The sequence below is a fragment of the Monodelphis domestica genome, chromosome 6, assembly GCF_027887165.1.
Source record: "Monodelphis domestica isolate mMonDom1 chromosome 6, mMonDom1.pri, whole genome shotgun sequence".
Lineage (NCBI taxonomy): Eukaryota > Metazoa > Chordata > Mammalia > Didelphimorphia > Didelphidae > Monodelphis > Monodelphis domestica.
The window spans coordinates 133,133,908-133,152,426 of record NC_077232.1 but is presented as its reverse complement, the minus strand read 5'-3'; the positions used below and the strand labels follow the sequence as shown (position 1 = coordinate 133,152,426).

Genomic DNA, 18,519 nt, shown 5'->3' with positions numbered 1-18,519 from the left:
CTTCTTTTCTACAACAAAAAATATAACTATAAATATTTTGTTGTATATTGAGACTTACATTTTGTTAATAATCTCCTTGGAAATATGCCTAGTAGGAGGATCCCTTGGTTAAAGGATATAGATATCTTAGTTACTATATTTCCTCAATTCCAAATTGCTTTCCATACTAATTCACAGGTCCATCAACAATTCATTAGTGTAGTATTTTCATAACTCCTCTAGAACATTAACTACTCACATCTTTTACAGTTTTTGCCAACTATTTATGAGGTATGGTTTCAGAGTTTTTGACTTGCATGTCTATTACTTTTACTGATTTAGGCATTCTATTTTTTTGTTGTTGCTAATAGTTTACAATTCTTTTTTTTTCTGAGAACTGGTAGTTCACCTTTGTTGATTATCTATAAAGGAATGGCTTTTGGTTAAATATTTCCACTAGTTGTCTATATGTCTGGGGATACTAAACCTCTATCTGAGATAATTAATATAAAGATATTTTTCCTAGTCAACCACTTCCTATCTTATACTTGATACATTAATTTTCTTTGATAAAAAAACGTTTTTTATTGTATACAATGAAAATAATGTTATATCTTTTGGAATTATCTCTACACATTGTTTATGAAGCCATTTCCTACCTATTGTTGGAAAAAGGTATTTGATATGCTTCTATCTTATTTTAATATTTAATATTCTGTATTTATTGTAGAATATGGTGAGGTTTGTGTAAACTTAATTTCTGCTAGATGGCTTCTCAGTTCTCCTAGCGTTCTTATCAAATAGAAAGTAGAGGTAATTTATATCTTATTTCTCATTTTCACTAGCCTAGTTTGTTCCAGTAATCAGCTTTTCTAATTTTTAACCATTACTAAGTGGTTTTGGTAATTTCTGCTGTGACAGAGGATGACACTAAAGGAGGAGTGCCAGATTATATCTTTCTCCTCATTGGAGGAGGGGCCTCAGGAGGCTGGAATCTTGAAGAGACAGAAGGTACTTTCTGAAGAGCAGTTGGTCTCTCAGTTTGGAGAAGCTGAAGAGAGAAGGTTGGTTAAGACTTTCTCCTGAGGGTTACCCACCTTTTTCCTATTAGTGACTGGAAATCCTTCCCCTCCCCCCCCCCAATATTTCCCAATTGAAAAGACTACTGAAGAGGAATCTGAGAAAGACATTTTTGAATCTTTGTCAGATCTTACCTTACCTCCTGTTGCCCTGGGTCTGAACTGTGGCTAACTATGCTAGTTAGGGGGCCAAACCCAGGGTTAGTTAACTTGACTATCTTTCGAGGGGCTCAGTCTGCCAAAGCCTGGGTTCCCCCCCAAACTTGAGGAGGGAGTAAAAGAGGTTAGTTAGAGAACAAGACCTCCTTTTCCCCACTTTCCTTTCCCATTCTTTTCCTGCCAGCCATTCCTTTGTTCCCTAATCAAATTAATTGACGTTAAAGTGGTTATCCTTTCCCAAATTTGAATCAAGTGTGAGTGAACAGCTTCAAGAGGAGAGACTTCTTCTTTAGAAGAAACATTTTAGTCTCTAATACTGGAGAGTGGACAAGAGGGACAAAAACAAATCTGGGAGAGCAGTCATAGTTAAGGAGGGAAGGCTGAAGGGAGAAAATCTTCAAACCCCCTCTCCTCTCTCTGAGCCAACTTAAACATCAGTTATCTCTCCTAGATCTTGTTCCCTTTTACCATCTACAAACCTTCTCCATTACACTGCTTTCTAATATAATTTGAGTCCTGGAAATGCTGTTCTTTATTCCAACTTTATATTTTCAGTATTTCTCTCATATTCTAGATTTTTTTTCCAAATGAACTTTGTTATTTTTTATTTAACTTTATAAATTAGCTTGCCAGCTTGGTTGATTTAGCACTGAATGTTAATATTATAATATTCCCCATATTAGACACAGCCCAACAACGAACACTGAATTACTGGTATAACATTAACTAGGTGTGAGATTGGGTGAGTCACAACTTCCCTGAGTCCCAGTTTCCTCGGATATATAGTTAAGTTATTGGATTACATATTCTTGCAAGGTCCCTTCTAGCTTGAAAATGCTATTAAATTTTGTCTGCTTAATACATGTGAAGCATATTTTACTACTCTAGATACTGCTTTGGTCTTCTGCAAAGTGGGGAGAAGGGAATCATAAGTATAAGCATTTTTGCATCTATATTGCCAGAAAGCAACTTTTGTTTCTTATTAATCTTGGTACTTAGAGACTCCTCTCAGATGGTACCAATAAACTCTGCAGCTCTAGAACAAAAATGGAACACATCATCATTCAACTTCCCTTATTGTCCATGCATGAAGTAATACAAAGTCATGATCCTAGATCCCACATAGAAATCCAGAGGATACTACATACTCATTACAAGGAAAACTAATGGAGAAACTGGAAGGTCTAAATCAGTGAGGGAATGGTTACATTGTTATTCTCATCCCTCACCTGGTCTCTTCTCTCCACACAATCTTGCTTATCACTTTGTGTGTGTGTGTGTGTGTGTGTGTGTGTGTGTGTGTGTGTGTGTGTGCATGCTCATGTGCTCTAGGTTGTTTAAAGATGCACCAGCTTTGTTTCCTGACTGAATTCCATAAATATCCTGGCTAACTGCAGGCCTGCATGAAAGTGTTGACATTCCCCAGCTGTTCCCTGCAGACCCAGGAGGTTTCAATCCTGGGAGTCCAGTACTTGCTATCCCATCTGTGCTCTCTGAAGCTTCCAAGCCACACTCTGTGCTACTTGCTGACATAGAGAGCTTCCTGATGTCTATATCAGATCACTACTTAGATTTATTCTTCCACTCATTTAATGCCTGATGGGACTAATCAGTTTGATCTCCAAGACAAAAGAGATAGTGATGGTATAGAAAAAGAAAACAACTTTAAAGCCTAACTTTCTCAACCTTTAGAGAAAGACACAGGATTGACCTCTGGTTACAGTAAGTTCAGCAGTGCCAAGGTTAGCCAACACATGGCTGAAAACTCCTACAGAGTCCAGGGTTGCCCAAAGCTTCTTCCATTTTTGGTACCCTGTCAATATCTCATTCTTGTGCCTACTGTTTCATTCCTTTCAATCACTAATTAGTGAGTAATGCCTATATTGCATGAGGCACTACCAAGCTAGACACTGAGACAAATACTAAACCAAGTGAAAAATGGTCTCTAACAAACTCTTGGATTTACAAAGCATTTTCCTTACACCTTATAAAGTAGGCTACATAAATATTAGTATCTCCACTTCAAAGAAGAGAATATTGGGTCTCAATGAGGTTAAATAACTTGTCCATGGTAAAACAGCTTGTAAGCTTTGGAGCTAGAACTTTAACTCGACTCTTTGTAACAAAAGTTTAACATGCTTTTGCTGCCATGGAGCGTGTGTGTGTGTGTGTGTGTGTGTGTGTGTGTGTGTGTGTGTGTGTGTGTGTGTGTGTTTCTTTTGCTTTTAAGTGAAGCATATATTTTTTAGTCATATGGATTTTGTGACAAAAGATGAAAAATAATAAGTTCAGCAGTATTTCTGTCTAGCTTAATCAACTTTCACTCCCTCCGCCCTAAGTGCTTTCAGCTGCTATTATCTGAGTGTGAGATATCTTTTCCCCCATTCTTACTTTGCTAGTAGAATAAAAAGTACAGATTGCACGCAGAAGGTAGATAGTCATTTTGAAGCAAGAAACTGCCTACATTTTGACAGATGTGATTAGGGACATGTGCTAGAAATAGAAGATAGGAATTACTTAGGTCCTGTTCACAGCAGCCTATTCCTAATGCTGCAGTGGCCTTTATGGTACTCTAAGACATAATCCTGTCCATTCTTCTTTACCCCTGGGTTAGGAATGTCAGCTTTTACAAAATATGGAAAATTTCCTGTTTCACTTTTTTCTTAGCCTACAGTGTACTGCCCACTACCACTGCCAACGCCACCTATTACTCAGTGACAGACTCATGGGGTCTCTGCTTTCTAAGCCACTTTTGATTTGTGAGTTGAAGGCTAGAATCATTTTCTGAAGGTTCCTTATTCTTATCAGTGTCAACCAGGCCATGTCAGATGAAAACCTTGAAGGTGGTAGCCAAGCATTTACTGTTTCAGTAAACAATAGAGACGATTTATTTTCCATTACTTTACGGTCAGTCCAGAGTAATAAGTCCATAACTGCCACTGGCCCCTTAGGATGGTCTTGAGGAAAAGATCGACATGTTTTTATTGTTTTCCTTTTCTTCTTTTGGACTTGCTCTGTGATTTCATCTGGGTAGGGGGGACTATTAACATGGGAACTTTCTCAAACACTGGAGATAGGTAAATCGCTCATCATTTTAGTCATGGAGTTAAGAATCAATTGACAAGAATTTATTAATTCTGTCCTATGGCTTACTAGTGTGCCAAGTACTGGGCATATAAAGGCAAAAACACTGTCTCTACCATTAGGAGGATAGAAGAAGCAGGAAGGTCTTTTTGCAGAAAATGGTATTGAAGCTGAATCTTGAAGGAAGCCAGAAAAGCTAGGAGGCAGAGATGCAGAAGGAGAACATTCTAGGCATGAGGGACAGCCAATGAACATCCATGGAGCTGGAGAGTGGAGCATCATATGTAAGGAATAGCAAGGAGGTCAATATCCATGGTCACACAGATAACATGTTTAATTGGCAGGATTAGGACTTGGGTCTGCCCCCTGACTTCAAAGTCAGCCTTCTGTCTACTCTTCTACTCTCTTATTTGTAATTTCATGAGCATTTTTCATATCATTGACCCCAATTTGGCCTAAAATAAAATAATACAAGGAGGATTTTTTTGGTCAAAACTAGTAGTTACTTTTAGTATAGGATATTTCTGCTATCAAAATTCCCTTCACCTATGGAGATCATCAGCTCTTTGGTAAATTATACTTTTATAAGCCTGGGAGAGTTTATATGATTTGGACGTGAAAACTAGATGATCTTGGATGTCCTTTCTAACTTTGATATTCTGTGGAATATATACACATATACCTATTTATAATAAATGTATAGATGCATACATATACACATATCTTTACATCTGTGTGTGTGTGTGTGTGTGTGTGTGTACAAGTAGTTGGCACAATGGATAACCTCAGACACTAGCTGTGTGACCCTGGGCAAGACAATTAATCCTTTTTGCCTCAGTTTCCTCATTTATAAAATGAACTGGAAGGCCTAGAGATAGGAGGACTTAAGTTCAAATCTGACCTCAGGTACTTCCTAGCTGTGTGACCCTGGGCAAGTCACTTGACCCCCATTGCCTAGCTCTTACCACTCTTCTACCAATACATGGTATTGATTCCAAGATGGAAGGTAAGGGTTTAAAAAAAAAAAAGAAAATCCCAAATAGGGTCATGAAGAATCACACATGACTAAAATGACTGAACAAATGAACAAACATATCATAACAGTTCTCATTGAATCTTGTCTCTTTATTTCATTTACCATACTCTATTATAACTATGTAAGTACACATCTTATCCCTAATATACTTCTTGAGCTCTAGAACTCTGTCTTCATCTCTGTGTGAATAAAGCAGCAAGTACATGCTTTATATATATCTAGACATTCAGTAAAATGTTTGATGCATGAATAAATGAATGCTCACAATAAAAAAAATCATTGGCTTCATTATCCATTTGGAGGATAAGGTCTCAGGATAAAGATTTTGATTATTTGAAAGGAGCTTCATTATCAAGTATGATTAACATCTAAGCTTGACATTAACTAAAGATCTTCAGAGCTCTCAAGTCCTTAAAAGTTGAGGGAGCCAGTATAGTATAAAAGAGTAGTGAACGAGAAATCAGCAATTCCTAAAGCAACTGCTTGGCACAATGTATAATATTTTGAGCTCTGAGCAAAGACAACAGAATTCTAATGCAGCCTCAGACACTTGGTACCTATGTTACTCTAGGTAAGGCTCTTAACCTCATTGTATCTCAGTTTTCTTTCCTGTAAAATGGGAACCAGCCCTCAGGTTTGTTGTGAGGATGAGATGAGATAGTACTTGTAAAGTGCTTTGCATAATGCCTGGCACATAGTAGGTTCTTATACAATACTTGTTTCTTTCCTGCTTAGTTTAATTCTTGGCTTTATAGTTATAGGAGAGCATGCTTCTCAGTTTCCTTGTCTGTGAACTGGGAGAAAGAGAGAGCGAGAGAGAGCTGTACTATATTCTCTCCAGAGTACATTCCAGCTGCAGTATTCAGTGTTTCTGTGAGAGGGCTAAATGGTCTTGGTTGACATTTGGTAGTATTGTAGAATGGATCATCATTGAAATAGAGAGTATAAAGACACATGATATTCTTCAATAAGACATGGCCTACTTTACTATATATGACAAGGAGCATGGTTAAGTACTGAATCCCCAGAGCACTAATTGCCTTCTTCTACAACTGAATATGGCAAACCCAGTACCTAAAAGAGCCTCCCAAAGTGAAGAACAGATTCCAGTCCCACAAACCTTGGCAGGACACCATGCAGCCATCCCTGTGGCTTCATTCATCTTGGCACTGAACCTATGGAGCCTGATTAGAAGCAATAAAAGGTGGTTGGGACCATGCTAGTGAGTGAAGATCCTGAGTCATGGGAGAGGAGAAGCAATGTGTGCAGCAGCACGTGTTAAATGTTTCATAGAATCCAAAGCAGCAGTAGAAGGGAGTGATAAAGAGCGCATGCCAATGAAGGGAATCAGTTGCCCAAACAGCTCTCTCACCACAGGAGTGAAAAGTTCAGACAGAATTTCAATTGCTTCCTGAAACACAGCTGCAGTGAGAGCATCTCAATCAGCCCTGCAATTTGTTGACTCCTTTTAAAAATTGATGCTTCTTATTTAATAAAAAAAAAAAGTGAGGGCAGTAGAGAGAAATGGACACCTGGATATCAGATGCAATGGGCTTTTTCTATGGAGCAGACAGTAAGACAAGAAAGCTACAGATTATATCAAGATGATTGGTAATCACATGGAAAAGTCAATACTAGAGCTGATGACAGAGCTCCAGGTGCTCAGATTCTTATTTGAGTTGTATCTGTTGGGGCTCAACTGGGCACTAGTGTTTTTTTCTTTCTGACTTACCTTGTCCCATGTTAATTAAGTCTAAGATCACATGAATACAAAGAAATTTTACTTCCTTAGATCAAAAGATTCCTAATTGCTTTGATTTGGATATTCAGCTCAGCAGTAGAGTTTAAGGAGTTTGTGGGGTAGATAAAAGCCATTCATTATCTAGGTTGATCCTTAGGTACACAGAGGCACTCCATTGCTGAATTCATACTTAAAACCATTCCAATTTGGTAGGACCTGTTGTTCTCTAGTTGCTATAGACTTAAAGAGTCCAGTGAGGAAGGAATAAATAAGTTACAGCCTATACAAAGTTATGGAGATGGTAGATGGAATATCATGTATGAGCAAAAACAAGTTGACCAGTTTGGTTGGCCTGAAAAATGAATAAAGGGGATTAATGTATAATAAGCTTGGGAAGGTAGGATGAGGTCAAGCTATGAAAGGTTTTAAAAACCAAATAGAGGAATTTTTTCATTCTATTCTATAGGCAACAGGGAGCCACTTGAATTTTGTGAACAAATGAGTAACAGGGTCAGATTGGTGATTGCAGATGATCCCTTTTGGCAATAGTATGGTGGATGGATTAGAGACAATTGAAACTTGTGGCCAGAAGAGGAGACTTTTCTAATAGTCCAGGCAAAAGGTGATGTGGATTGGACGCAGAGTGTTGGCTATGGGAATGGAGAGAATAAAATCATTGTAATGGTAGAATTAATAAGACTTGGCAACTGGCTTGGTTTGGTAGGTGGAAAAGAGTAGAGTCCTAAATATATAGCCTTGAGTAGTTTATCTTATTTCTGCATATAAAATATCCTCTATAATATTTGTTGGATGACTGAATTTTATAGACTCAGCCCTTGACCTTTGGAAACTTTCAGAATGATATAGGCTGAACAAATATAAACCAAAATAAAACTGGATTATTGGCCCATTTTTTGTTAGCATTCTGTCTTTGACAGTGGTACCAAGGGACATCAACATCAAAGGCAGGACCATCCTTAAAGTAGCCCATGGACTTTTGTAATGTGGTCTTCATATACATAGTGTTATTATCACTTTTTGTGACATTTAAGAATTCATAACTCTGAAAAGAATATAAACACAAATATCATTTCTCACTACAGCAGTTATCATCTTTTTAACTAGATAACAAACATGAACAGGCACTTCCTTTCCCCTTCAAGAGCATTTATATGTATTAGTCGCTAGATCCCCAAACTGTGATTTTCATTACCTATGTCAGCTCTTTGCCTTATTAAAAAGGCACTATTTATTTGTCACTTCCCCATTCCTTCCTTCTCAACCAACCTGCAAGGGGAAGAGATTATAATTATTAGTATCTGCACTGCACATTTTACCCTCAGGTCGTATTGCTTATCATTAACCTGATGTATTATTCAATTGGAATACTTTCCTAATCTTTCTCTTTGTCTCTCTGTCTGTCTCTGTTTCTCTTTTTCTCTCTGTGTCTCTCTCTGTCTCTGTCTGTCTGCCTCTCACTCTCTGTCTCTCTGATTCTCTCTCTCTCTTTTTATTATGTCTCTGTGCCAGTGTCTTTCTCTGCCTTTCTGTCTCTCTTTTATAAATATCCATGTTATTATTATTTCTATTATCCCGTCCACTACTCTAGAAGAGACCCTTATTATCACCTTCTTGGACTAAAGCCATAACCTCCTAACTGGTCGCCATACTCAATGCTTCAAGTTTCAACAAATATATCCTTCATACTGCTAGTACATTAATTTTCCTTATGGATAGATCTAATTTTTCAATTCAACAATTTAAATGGACAAATATTTATTAAGCACTTACTCTTACAAGGCACTCTCCTAAGCACTGAAGATACAAACACAAAAAGGAAACTGTCTCTGTTCTCATGGGTTTGGGGATACCATATAAATGTGGGTAAGTATATTCCAGGAGAGAAGGTAAGTTCAGTTCTATTTACATATTGAAGGAGTACTAAGTGCTGTTGCATCCTCTAAATAGTAGAATTCTGGGTCAAAGCCATGATTACTTTAAGGATGAGGATGACATTAGTTATGAGTGTAGATATCATGAGAAGGAGTTTCTGGCAGGGATTAAGATTTTTACATCAGCAAAAGGGGTCTCTAAATCACAGGGAAACAGGAGGTGGGGGAGGTAGGATTTTGCTAGTCATAAAATAGAGGAATTATCAGTTAATAGAGGAAGAGGGTTGAGTTGCAGGCTCTCCTTAGAGTAGGAGTTCTTAATCTCTGTGTGTCATGGACCCCTTTGGTAGTCTGGCAAAGTCTATGTAACCTTCAAAATGGTATCTGTTGTCTACATACATAACAGAAAATAATGTTAAAGTTTGATCAGAGGTTTGTGAAAATAAAGACATAGTTTTTTCCCATACAAGCTCAAACATCCATAGGTTTTTCCTATGACAAAAAACATTGCAGCAGAGAATATAAATTCCTTGAAGGCACACATTTCATTTTTCTTTGTATTCTCTGGGCTTGCTTAGCACAGTGTATGTATTGGATAAATGTTTGTTGATTGATTGATTCCATTCTTTTCCATCATAATCCTTATAAGGTTTTGGGTGTTGAGGTCAGATGCCTGCTGTGGCAAAGGCCACCTCAAGACTTAAGGTGACATGCAGCAGAACAGCCTCCACTATTTCACCTCCTCCATCCCCTGATTACACACTTGCCTAGAAAAGTAGTCATGCTAATGGAGTCAGGAAAAGATTTGATTTCCTTTGGGCAGCTGACCTTACCTTCTTAAAGATCATAATGATCACCTGAAAGATTGTGTGGTGAGAAAGCCTTTAGTCCCAATCTTTATTAGTGGCGATGTGTCTAATTTAGTAATCAGATCCCTCCCTGGGGACCAACTAAACTCACACATTGTACTTTCCTCCCCTAGATTGCTTTCTTGCCTTACTTTTTGCAAAGAACATCCTCTTGTGCCCACTCCAATCTGGTATTTGCTTACAACTGTCTACTTTTCTGGAAATTGTAGAATATACAGAATTAGAAGAAATCTCCCTTTTATTAAAGAACTTGGAGTTACCAAATTAAGGAAGAAATTTTAATAATCACAGAACATTTAAAATTATATGTAAACAGAGTAGAACAAAATTTTAAATTGCAGTTCAATGTGTTGTGATCCACTTGACATACCTACTTTTGGTAATAGTCCATATGCACAAACTTTCTCTCTGCCTCTACCTTATACCCCATCAAATCTTATGTATCTTGGATCCTACTCTCTAAGGATTTATTTCTGACCTAAGTGATGGTTAGCTAATCTGATTAATTCATCTAAATTAAAGTGCTAATAGAGTCTAATGGAGTAGTGGGTTACCTCTCCAAGGAAATATTTGCATTTTTATAGGGGACAGGTATCTGAAGACAAATCCCATAATACAAAGAAGTAGCTCAAAGGGGAGAGTTTTCAGATGCTGTGACATAGTTAATGAGGATGACATTTTTGGATATATGTGGTTTTTATTCTCCATGAAATAACACTATGTATGTAACCAGCAATGTATATAAAAGTAGTGAGTGAGCTTTCCTTTGAGAGAGTAATTTTGGTTACTACAAATTAATCTTTTTCTCCCCACAGCTAGAAGCCTACACTTTGATAAGTGCTTTTATTTCAGCCTTTGTCTTCAACATAGGGGTCTATCCTGAAATATTTCCATTAAGGAATAAGGTACTTCTAAATTTCACTATCTTGATTCCTTCCCCACCCTCAAAACAAACAAAAGAAAATAAAAAAACACAGCCTTCTGGAATGACAGAGAAGCAATAAACTGATCATCCTTTGATTTCTTGTATAACATTATATTCTTTAGGAAAAATCTATCAAACTCTTATTTCATAATATTCATAGCATCTAGTTATATCTCAGTTCTGCCCCAAATCTTCATTTTTCCCTGTTCATTGTCAAATAAATTTCAAATTCATTTTCATAAGGACTCCACAATCTTGTGGACCTTACCTATTCCAACTGAGATAAAACCATCCCTCTCTATATATACAAAATTATAGTTGAATAAAACGTTCCTTATCTCTGGAACATATGGGAAATCTTACCCTCACTGCCTGGTTAGTATTTTTCTTTTTGTAATTATTTTATTTTATTTTTTCAGTTGGTTTCCAAGATGAAGCGGATGAATGAATTTGAAATATGATCAGGGGATCACTTGAGGTGAGTTTGCATTTTCTTACTGTGACAAGGAAATCACTTTAAAAGACTGATTTATATTAATTTAAGGTCGCCAAGGAATTCAGCTATGTAATTCCTAAATGAAAACTCAAGTCAGCTGTCAGCCTTTTATAGAGTTTAATTACAAACAGGAGGAAGAAAGGAATTAGAGAGAGAGAGAGAGAGAGAGAGAGAGAGAGAGAGAGAGAGAGAGAGAGAGAGAGAGAGAGAGAGAGAGAGAGAAAGGGGAGAGAAGGGAATAGGGCTTAAATACCCACCTCTGTTTAGGCTGGGCCAAAAGGCCCAAGCCCTTAGATTGCTGGGGCAAAGAAAGGAGATCAGTCCCTATTACTCACGTGACCAAAATGGAGAAACAGTCTCCGGGGCCTCCACCTCCAGCTTCCTTCAGAGCAAGCTTCTCAGAGCACCTCTCCAACCACTCAGAGCCAAAACTCTCCAACCACCCCCCAGTCCTCAGACCCCTCTATCTTTAAGGAAACCATCCAAGTTCCCTCCCCTCAGTTCTCACATCTACCAATCACTGTCCATCATTTTCCCTGTGCCAATGGTGGCTCTAGCTTAACCCAGGACCGCCCAGAGGTCTGTGGCTTTGCACATGTCTGTTGGAGGTCATATTCTCAAATAATTAAATCTTGATCTTTTGCTACAGCCCTTCCTAAATCCTGTTACCCTGAGTAGGGTAGAGATTGGAATAATTAAATTTTGATCTATGCTGCAGCCCTTCCTAAATCCTGTTAGGACTGAGTAGGGTGGAGATTGCAATTTCCAAGATTTGGTTCTGTCATTCCAAGTATCTCCATTGTATCAATTCTAAAATCAATCATGACTCAAAAAAATTCCTGTTCTATGCTTAAGCATAGGTCAAAGTCCTTTCCATTGTTCAGCAAAAGGTTTCCGTCCTAAAGTAATCTTAAGAAGGGAGGAGGAGGAACCTCCCATGCCAATGGGGTTCACATTCCAATAGCCAAGACCCACTATCAATAGGAAATTTTTCAAGTATGAAATTTCCCAATGGTGAAATTTCCAACATTTATAAGTCTAAGAAATTTTAAGGTTTACATCACTAAGCAGTCAATATTAGGCCTGCAGTGGAGTTTCATGACGAATACATTAATAAGGTTAGGGGGATAGAAAGAAAAGTTTTCTTATCAAATAGAATTGATCCAGGTGTACCAGAGGCAGCAGTAGGGTGAATGGCAAGATGTCCCAGGAAGTTTGCAGTGTGTGGAAGTATATTAAAAACAAAAATTAAAACCCTCGTATTTAGTTTTTTTAGAAATATTAAAAAATAGTATTTTTTAGCCTAAAACCCTCTTCAGACTTTTCCCTTAAGAAAGTAGGAAGAAAGACTCAAAGCCTTTTTTTTATATGGAATAAGGATGATTACCTCATTTTACTCTTGTCTAGATGGAAACACTTGTATTTTTTTATTCCCTGAAGAGATGTTATGACCTGCCTGGGGACAATTGCCTGTCTTGAATTTCAAGGTTAAGATATTGAACACAGAAAGGCATTATTAAGAGGAGGTGGCTCAAGAAGGAACTGAGTAGTGACTATTCTGTAAAGTTACCACTAAATTATATTTTCACATACTATATAACATTTTCCTCATTTGAGATTACTATAAATGTTACATTAAATTGTCTTAGGCTAGAGAGCCATGTCAGGAGACTTGAGGGGCTAGAGCAATTTGGATATCTCTATCCAAGCTAGAAATGGCTTGGATACAAACACACACACACACACACACACACACACACACACATTAATGCTAAAGTTAATAAAATTGTTTCTGGTACATGAATCTAAATCCTGGAATACAATAATAGCTGTATTTTTTTTCTTTATCAGGTAGCTTGTAGCAGTCCAGCCCATAGGTATTATGGAGAGACAAGGATTGTGAATGGGCACATGGCCATTCTGCGCATGGCAATGAACTCTGTTCCCAGCGGCTGGAATTAGGGCATGAAACCTTGCTTCCCTTTGTCTCACTCACCTGAGGATAAAAACTCCACCTTCACCTTGTTGTAATTTGCAATTATCCAATGGCAATACACTATGTAACTCATCAATATGTATTGAGGCATTGTGTAACTTATCAATATGTATTGAGTTCATTTGCATATCAAAGAGATTAAATTGGGAAGCCTTGGCCAGCTCCTCTCTCCTTGGACAATCTCACAGGTTTGCTCAACACTTTTTCCACCTTTCTCTCTCCTCCCTATCTTTACCTGAGGCCTGGCCTTCAACCAGGTGTCTCTCTTTCTTTTCCAATGCTAATACCTAGCATTCTCTAATTCTCTCTATTAGTCTCTATTCATTCTTCCAGCTGAACTATATCATCCTCTGACCAGTGCAGTGTTAAATTGGGATCTCTGGATGGAATATAGCCTTTCAGTGACGTCCATTGATCAGAGCATGGCTGCGGCTCCAAAATATTAATAATAATTGATTACTGACTCATTATTGACATCTCAAAGGTTGGCTCTTTCACACCCTTCATGGGATCCAAAACTTCTATCCCTTTTCTATTTTCCTACCATAAGGCTTCCTGCTGGCCAGGAGGCTTTATAGCTAGGTGAAACCTCCTCAATATTACTAATAAATAATATTTGGATATCATGTAGCAATTTATTTATACCTCTTTTCTGCATTTAGCATAAATTAGATTATTTTTTATTTAGGTATGAATCAAGCCCCATGGACAAGGACTCTAGGTAGTAGATGGTATTCTTGTTCATTCACAGTTTGGATGAGATGACTTCTGAGACTCTTTCCAACTCTGACATTTTGTGATTCTGTAATATTGTCTTGCCTAAAATTTTTAGCTACCTTAGCACCTAACAGAGTACTAAGTCCAGAGTTGAACTTCAATAAATGTTTGTTTAATTGAATAGAATACTACATTTAGGATTATTTGAAATTGCTTTAAAACCCAGGAATGGTTTTAAAATATATTTGTGCCTAGAAATTCTTCAAAAAGGCATTGAGATTGTCTATATTTCTGGTATGTTTAGTAAAAAAAAATAATCAAAAGTGGTTTTCTTGATTTTGGCCTGTCATTAATCAACAGATTGATAACTTGAAAATAAATTAACAGATGCTATAATTTCTTTTCCTTCAATAGCTGTTATCATAAAGGTACCACAGGAAAATTAGTTATACCTAGACAAATTTTAATCTTTAATAATAAAGAATGAAATCAAATTATTTAATTTCTAGTAGAGTCCAATATTCAAAGGCTCTTAGGGCTATTTTTTATGAAAACAAAGCCAGTTTCCAAATCTATTTTTTTCAGTTCCACAATACTAACTTATTGACAATTTACTTGGAAAGAAAAGGGGAAAAATTGTAGTTTAAGCAGAATTTTACATGCAGTAATCAATATTCTCATTACTAACCATTTACCCAAAATGCATGATGAAATTTGAATCTAAAGGTTCTTCTACGAGCTAAGATGAGGTACCATTAAGCAAATAACTCCCAAACTAAGCATCCCCACCCTTACATCCAAGGAAGAGATTGTACAGTCAAGCTTGTTTCTGGGTTGGGGGCTATTAGGAAAATAGATCTCTTGAACAGAATTTCTGTCTTTTAGTCTTTCCTTTTCCTTATACTCTTCCTTCCCTTTCAAATTCACTGTCACTCCGCTCTCCAGAGTTCTGAAGATCCTAATGTACAGGGATTCAAAATGGCTACCCATAGCAGCTGCAAGCAGCAGCTAACATTTTATTTCTGGCCTGGTTAGGAATAACCTCTTTTGCCTTACTTATATCTCTGCTGCAGCTGTATTATTCTAAACAGTATTTTTCTCATTCTTGTTTAAAGTCTATGAGAAGTCTATGAGATCTATTTAAAGAAACTCCAAGGAAAGCCCCCTTTTTGGTCAAATTCTGAAACTTGAAATGAAAAATTGAATTAAATGAAAAAGTTGATCTGATGCTGGACCAGAGGAAAAAGTGTGAGCAGGCATAGGTTAAATTTAGACAGAGCTCAGTCTATGTGCTTTTCCCCCATTTAACTTGTCTGCTTTGGAGTTTTAATTAGTACCAGTATGTATTCACTTTCCTTTGGAGTCATCATAAATTATTTGGGAATAACATCATGGAAACAGTTTCTTGGACTGTGATCCAGTTAGTAATTTTTAAAAATTGAAATCACACTTATTAGCTTAGTCTGCTACTAATGAGGCAGAGATCCTGCATTCTGTCACCATGTGAATTAGAATACCCTTTTCAGGGAAACCTACTGCATCTTTATCTCAAGCCCACCCTCTCACAGACTTATGTGCATGTTGGCAGTCACAAGGCAGATCGAGAAATTAATGTAAATCCACTATTGTAAACCAACAAAGTATCTTCCCTACTGGCCATGGGCATAAAGGATAATAGCAAGATAATGCTGCTCCATGGGTATAACAATGAGGGTACTGACCCTTGGCATCTTTTCTTTCATAAAACAGGATTAACATCAAGCTGTCAATCTAACAGTAGGAGCCTAGCATGGTCCTGAACATTGTGAGGTACCAAAAAATAAGGCATTTTCCATGATAAAGTGTTTACAACCTAGCTATTATGTTGCTACATATAGTGGATCCTAAAGAGAGATGCATTAAGTATAATAGCTATCAATTTGTATTATGTGCATATCTTTATGTCTTTATAATTTACAAAATATTGTGTGTTCATTATGGTCATTTGGGCAAGTCAGTTAACCTATCTGAGGCTCAGTTAAGTAATTTATAAAATGGTAAAATAATAAAGTTGCTGTGAAGTTTACTGACATAATTTATGTAGAAATAGTATGATTATCCCAGTTTTATAGATGAGAGAACAGAGGCCAAGAAAGTTTAAGTGTCTTTCCCCAAGACCCCATAGATATCAAGTGGTAGAGCTGGGATTTGAATCCAAAACTTTTGACTCCAAATAAAGGACCCATTCCACAATACCACAGCTTAGGATGATGATGATGATAAATAATAATAATGTTTGAAGTTTATAAGGAACCCAGATAGAGCTCTAAACTTGGAACCTTGAGACCTAAGTTAGGATCCTGGTTCTACCATTTACTAGTTTTTTTACCTTGGACAAGTCACTTCACTACTCTTGGACTTAGTTTCCTTCTCTGTAAAATGAAGGAGTTGGACTAGAGGGCTCCTAGGTTACCTTCCAGTCCAAGGTCCTATAAATTACATAGTAGTGTATCCTCATTTTACAGATGAGGAATCTGAGACTCAGAAACACTAAATGACTTGCCTAAGGTCAAATAGCTACTAAGTCACAGTCTCTACTAGGAGAAAAGACACCTTGTTTCCTTCAAGATAGAAGATCCCTTGAACTCTACTGATCAATGTGTTCAATGGATTGCACAGAAGAACTGCCATAGGGAATATAACACTCCAACAAGACCTTCACATTATGAATAGTCTAGTCGGTCTGGATAATAAGTGGTTGTCTGGGGAATTATTGACATACTGTTACTTCAGGGAATCAGAAAGGTCAGACACATTGACCATATTTAAACCCCCAGGAAAGGACAGTTTTAGTAATTTGATACCTGTGAAGATACCAGAACAAATTGTCAAACAATCAATTCAGTAATCACCTAAAAGGACAATTAACATGATTTGTGAGAAGAGGGAACTCTTCCCAACAAACTTCATTTCCTTCTCTGACACAGTACAATGTTGTGGAGCTAAAAGGAACAAAAAAGTAGATGTAATTTAGTGGGACTTCTGTAATACTTTGGGTCCTGCCTTATAAATTGGGAAGCAAGTCTAAACCAATATTGTTCTTTTAATCTTTAATTTTCACATGAAGAAAACAATTATAAAAATATGCAAGAGAGGGATCTGGACACACTAGAGATATTTTTAGATATTTTGTTTCATTAAGTCTTCTGAAGATAAAGTAAGTTTACTTATATATCTTTTTATTTTATATGCTATAATCTTGTTTATGCCACTTCTTGATGCATTTAGGAAATACAATGAACCTTTCAGCATTCTAGTCTATGTGATTACATCATTTTCTCATAGCTTTTCTTTTAAATGCAACTGATGTTCTCAGAAATGATAATGGCATGTGAGATAAAAGGCGTATTAATCCATGCTGACAATTTGCTTTGTATCATAATCTCTCATATTTTGACAAAGCAGGCTTTGCTTTTGGGTGGATATTTCTGGTTCCATTGTATCATTATGTAAAATTTTGTAGTCATTCAGAAAGAAGTAATTATAAAGTTCCTTCTTTAAAGTTGGACTTTGGTTGTTGCTGAGCAGTGTTCTAGTGATTGATTTTGAATATTAAATTAAGCTATTTTCAAGTTTAATTACTTTGGGGCATTGCCTTCTCTAGTTTTTTTAAATGTACCTTTGTTTTCTCAGCCTTTTCAGTAATTTTGTAAGATGGCAGTGTTCTATACACTACCAAGTTTGCAATTTTAAAGTTTAGTGTTCAAGAATGAATTAGAGATTCCTGGCATCAAGTTGGTGAACATTTTTCCCCCTAGAATATTACCAAGTCTCTTTTCTATCCTGTCATATATATATATATATATATATATATATATATATATATATAAGAATTATCTATTGCCACTGTCTTCAGATATTTATATAATTTAAACAAAATATAATTTGGGCATTTAGTTCCATTAAAATTCATTTCTCATAGACTAAAAAAAGATCTTTACTTAGTTTAATACAAAATTCTGTTAGTTGTGAAGATTAAAGTTAACTCTCCCCAATTGTGAAGATTAAAATTGTAACCCCTGCCTATTTTTAGATTTAATCATTGAAGTGTAAATACCCTACTTAAAAGTTGAGTATGGAGATCTGCCCATTTTTAGATCTAATCAACAAAAGTGTAAACATCCCACTTAATCATTAAGTGGGAGGTCTGTGATCCATGTGTGCAACAGTGGGTGATGAATCAGAATTAAACTAACTGCCCCTGGGCAATCTTAAAGCAAAGCTTCAACTGTGATTGGTAGACATAAAATTAGGGGAAGACATAGGAAGTGATGCAAAAGAAGTGTCTTTAGAAGGAGCTGTCACTTCATGTGAGGGACAGTTCTTCATTCTTTGGAAGTGGAGACTAGAGAGAGCTCTTCATTCTTTGGAAGTGGAAACTGGAGACAATTCTCCATTCTTTAGAGTGGAGGCTGGATCTGAGATCCTGTTCCTGGTGAGGGTGTTCTAAAATTTCTTCCTTCGAACTGACATGTGGTGAGTGAAAAGCTGACTCTTAACTGCTGAA

General features: G+C 36.8%; 1 long non-coding RNA gene across 1 annotated transcript; it reads left to right on the top strand.

Annotated features, from left to right (window-relative positions):
* Positions 1-692: 692 nt before the first annotated feature.
* On the top strand, positions 693-17,804 carry LOC107649427 (uncharacterized). The gene is made up of 3 exons (XR_001623216.2): positions 693-10,744; positions 11,184-11,242; positions 13,112-17,804. It is a non-coding gene; the product is annotated as an uncharacterized LOC107649427 (long non-coding RNA).
* The last annotated feature ends 715 nt before the right edge of the window (positions 17,805-18,519 follow it).